We start from the raw sequence: 5,098 nt of genomic DNA, 5'->3' as shown, positions 1-5,098 counted from the left end.
AGAATCAATATTGTCAAAATGGCTATTTCTAACCCAAAAGCAAATCTATTAGAATTCAATGCACAATCCCTATCAAGCTAACCCAAACGGGTTTTTCACAAGATACTAGACCAAATAATTTCAGCAATTTTGTAGGGAAATACAAAAAACCCTTCGGAATAGCCCAAGTAATCTTGAGAAAGAAGAATGGAACTGGAGGAATCAACCTGCCGACTTCAGACTCTACTACAAAGCCACAGTCATCAAGACAGTATGGTACTGGCACAAAGACAGAAATATAGATCAATGGAACAGAATAGAAAGCCCAGAGATAAATCCACGAACCTATGGACACCTTATCTTTGACAAAGGAGGCAAGAACATACAATGGAAAAAAGACAACCTCTTTAACAAGTGGTGCTGGGAAAAACTGGTCAACCACTTGTAAAAGAATGAAACTAGAACACTTTCTAACACCATACACAAAAATAAACTCAAAATGGATTAAAGATCTAAATGTAAGACCAGAAACTATAAAACTCCTAGAGGAGAACATAGGCAAAACACTCTCTGACATAAATCACAGCAAGATCCTCTATGACCCACCTCCCAGAATATTGGAATAAAAGCAAAACTAAACAAATGGGATCTAATGAAGACTTAAAAGCTTTTGCATCTACAAAGGAAACTATAAAGTAAGGTGAAAAGACAGAGCCGTCGATTGGGAGAAAATAATAAGCAAATGAAGAAACAGACAAAGGATTAATTCTTCAAAAATATACAAGCAATTCTTGAAGCTCAATTCCAGAAAATAAATGACCCAATCAAAAAATGGGCCAAAGAACTAAACAGACATTTCTCCAAAGAAGACATACAGATGGCTAACAAACACATGAAAAGATGCTCAACATCACTCATTATCAGAGAAATGCAAATCAAAAACCACAATGAGGTACCATTACACGCCAGTCAGGATGGCTGCTATCCAAAAGTCTACAAGCAATAAATGCTGGAGAGGGTGTGGAGAAAAGGGAACCCTCTTAACACTGTTGGTGGGAATGCAAACTAGTACAGCCACTATGGAAAACAGTGTGGAGATTTCTTAAAAAACTGGAAATAGAACTGCCATATGACCCAGCAATCCCACTTCTGGGCATACACACTGAGGAAACCAGATCTGAAAGAGACACCATGCAACCCCAAGTTCATGCGCAGTCAAACTGTTTATAATAGCCCAGGACATGGAAGCAACCTAGATGCCCATCAGCAGATGAATGGATAAGGAAGCTGTGGTACATATACACCATGGAATTTTACTCAGCCATTAAAAAGAATTCATTTGAATCAGTCCTAATGAGATGGATGAAACTGGAGCCCATTATACAGAGTGAAGTAAGCCAGAAAGATAAAGAACATTACAGCATACTAACACATATATATGGAATTTAGAAAAATGGTAACGATAACCCTATATGCAAAACAGAAAAAGAGACACAGAAATACAGAACAGACTTTTGAACTCTGTGGGAGAAGGTGAGGGTGGGATGTTTCAAAAGAACAGCATGTATACTATCTATGGTGAAACAGATCACCAGCCCAGGTGGGATGCATGAGACAAGTGCTCGGGCCTGGTGCACTGGGAAGACCCAGAGGAATCGGGTGGAGAGGGAGGTGGGAGGGGGGGATCGGGATGGGGAATAAGTGTAAATCTATGGCTGATTCATATCAATGTATGACAAAACCCACTGAAATGTTGTGAAGTAATTAGCCTCCAACTAATAAAAAAATTAAAAAAAAAAAAAAAATGGGAACAACCTAAAGAATAAGAGACGTGATAAGAGTGGGCATGATCGCTTTCTGTCTTGGGAGAGCGGGGTCTTGCCCAACGTCCAGAATCAAGCATAATACTAATGTGGAAGACTTGACCTTAAACTCGGTCGCTCAGTCGTGTCCGACTCTTTGCAACCCTGTGGACTGTAGCCGGCCAGGCTCCTCTGTCCATGGGGTTTCCCAGGCAAGAATACTGGAGTGGGTTGCCATGTCCTCCTCCGGGGGATCTTCCCGACCCAGGGATCAAAGCTGCCTCTCCTGCCTCTCCTGCACTGGCAGATCATCCCACTGTGCCAACTGGGAAACCCAGTACTAATGTGTAGCAGATACAGAAAGGGCAATGTGGCTTTCCCAACAGGAAGAATTTTCCAAAGGTAGAGTGCCCAGAAAGTCTCCATCAGGTAACAGAGGACTCAGCGTCTGACACAGAGGACTTCGCATCCGACCACCGAGGGCTCCGCGTCCGACCACTCTGGAGGCAGCATTCACATCACAGTCTACGTCCTGCTGGGAGTTGTCAAGGCCCAACTTTGGAATCCATACAAGGCAGCCCTGGGGTACATCTGGGCTGTGTGACCATCTGTTGGGGATATTCTAGGAAAGAGAGACTCCAGATTGGTCCCTTCTAGTCTTGATAGTCTAAGGTTTTCTCTGGTCTTAGACCTTAGACAACAAGCAAGTGAACCTGAAGAAATACCTACCCCGAGTCCATTTTCCAGAAGGAAACACAGATAGGTAAACACTCTCCATAGTACCTGCCAGCTATAGGTTCTTTTATTGTTATTACTTATTGTTATTTATTTCTTCACTTGGTGCACCAGGTCTTTGCTATAGAACATGGAATCTTCAATCTTTTGTGGCATGTGGAATTTTTAGTTGCAGCATGTGAGATCTAGTTTCCGGGCCAGGAATCGAGCCCAGGCGCCCTGCACTGGAAGCTCGGAGTCTTAGCCACTGGACCACCAGGACAGTGCCTGCAGATTCTTTAAATCATAACATTTTTTTCTCTCTCTGAGCAGAAAAATATGAGATTTTCATCTAATATCTGACACTAAGGAAGACAAAGGCCTGCAGGTCTGGAATCTCTAATTCTTTTCTCCTTTTGAGGCCACCCAGCTGAATGGAACCTGCGGCCAAAGAAATCTCACCATTGTGACAAAGTTCATTCTCGTGGGTTTCACAGATCACCCTGAACTGACCATTCCGCGCTTCCTGATGTTTCCCAATTTCTATCTAGTCACCCTTCTGGGAAATGTGGAGATGCTTATTCTAACCCCAGGGGACACCCAACTCCACACCCCATGGACTTCTTCCTGGGCCTTCTTTCCCTGCTGGATGCCTGCTACGCCGTGGTCATCACCCCTCCAGTCCTGGCCACACTGACCACAAGCAAAATGGTCATCTCCTATGGCCGATGTGCACCCCAGTTCTATTTCTTCACCATCTTCACCATCAGTTCACCATCTCCACCATTGTCTTCACCGTCAGTTCACTCTTCCTGCTCGCTGTGATGACCTGTGACCGCTTTGTTGCCATTAGCAATCCACCGAGCTATAACGCGGTGATGTCTCCAGGCATCTGTATGGGCTTGTTTCCGGGGCCTACGTCTGTGGGTTATCAAGGGCCATCCTGTGGACCGTGTGCACATTTACCCTCTCCTTCTGTGATGACAATCAGATCAACTTCTTCTGCCATCTCCCACCCCTGCTAAAGCTTGCCTCCCACAGCATGACACAAAGTGAAATTGTCATCCTCTTTCCTGCCAAACTCATGTTCCTGGCCAATGGCACGATCTTCCTGGTCTCCTACACACTCATCATCAGAACTCTCAGATTCTGAGAATGAAGTCTCCTGGTGGGAAAGCCAAGACCTTCTCCACCTGCACCTCCTATCTCACTGCTTTTGTTCTCTTCCTTGGGACACTTGCCTTCATGTGCCAGAGAAGTAACTCAGACAAAATCCCCAGAGGAGAACAAGATCGTGTCTTTTACACTGTGGTCATCCCTATGCTGAACGCTTTGACCTACAGTCTGAGGAACAAAGACATAAAAGGCGCAATCAGAAAAGTCATCTGTAAAATTCAGTTCCCAAGGGATGTAGCTTTGATAGGGTCCTTCATCCTCACCCACATTCTCCCCAGAGAGATAAGCATCAGTAGCATCAATGCCATATGAAGCTTACCCTAAAGAAGAAATGCTTTCACTGGCACCTCGGAAGTGGGCAAGAACTACAGCTCTGTAAGGAAAGCTGCAAGCTTGGTGAAATTTGTTTGGCTGGTTCCATCTGCCTCCTTTTTCTTTCCCTCTTTCTCTTTAGTCTACCCCCCAAATTCTCAGAGTCCCAGGGCTACTCTCTGATATCACAGAGCTAAAAGACTGCATAATCCTAGGAAACCGATCACCACATCCAACCTCCCATTCCCCAATGCAACATGCTTGAGTTTTCCAGTTACCCTTTCTTTTTTTTTTATATTATGAAGACATGTATTTTTTTTAATTTTTTTTACCATTTATTTTTATTAGTTGGAGGCTAATTACTTTACAGTATTGTAGTTACCCATTCTTTACCCTTTGTCTCTATGCTCATTAATAGTGACTTTTACTCTTTATGAAGGATTGTAGCTGGGAATCATGCTAGTGGGAGAGTAAGGGATTTTTTTTATGATATGGATAACCTGCTGTTTGTTTCTTTTTTCTATTGTTTAAATTTATTTATTTATTTTAATTGGAGGATAATTGCTTTACAAAACTGTGATGGTTTTTGCCACACACCAATATGTATCAGCCATAGGCATTTGTGCCATATGCTCTTTACAGGGGACACTCTTTAAAGATAAGGCATAGATTGGTTGAAGGCAAGAGAATGAAAAATTATATTCCAGGGAAGCGCTCAGATAAAGAAGGTAAGCTGGCTACATGATTATTGAACAAGAGACTTTAAGGAAAAGAACACAACCAGAGATAAAGGGAAGCATGAATTTTTCAGAAGGACACAGCGATCATACATCTTTACATACCCAACAACACAGCTTCAAAACACGTGAGGAAAATACGTAGATGGATATGCTAACCCTTCTCTTCAGTAATATGTAGAAAAGGTAGGTCAAAGTCGGTAAGGGAAGATAGTTGAATCCCACTAACCAAATTGATCTAATTGATATACATGGAATGCTACACCCCCAAAGCCAGAAGAATCCAAATTCCATTCAAGTTTATGTGGAACATCCACCAAAATGGATTATATGCTGGTCAGGTCTCAATAAATCACAAAGAAATGAAATCAAGACAAA

At 42.7% G+C, this 5,098-nt stretch overlaps 1 pseudogene; it reads left to right on the top strand.

Moving 5' to 3' along the window:
• The first annotated feature begins 3,110 nt into the window (after positions 1–3,110).
• LOC122449375 lies at positions 3,111–3,983 on the top strand (annotated as a pseudogene).
• Positions 3,984–5,098: the final 1,115 nt, after the last annotated feature.

This window comes from Cervus canadensis, chromosome 11 (genome assembly GCF_019320065.1).
Source record: "Cervus canadensis isolate Bull #8, Minnesota chromosome 11, ASM1932006v1, whole genome shotgun sequence".
NCBI lineage: Eukaryota > Metazoa > Chordata > Mammalia > Artiodactyla > Cervidae > Cervus > Cervus canadensis.
The sequence above is the reverse complement of the archived record's forward strand: the minus strand, read 5'-3'. Positions and strand labels throughout refer to the sequence as shown.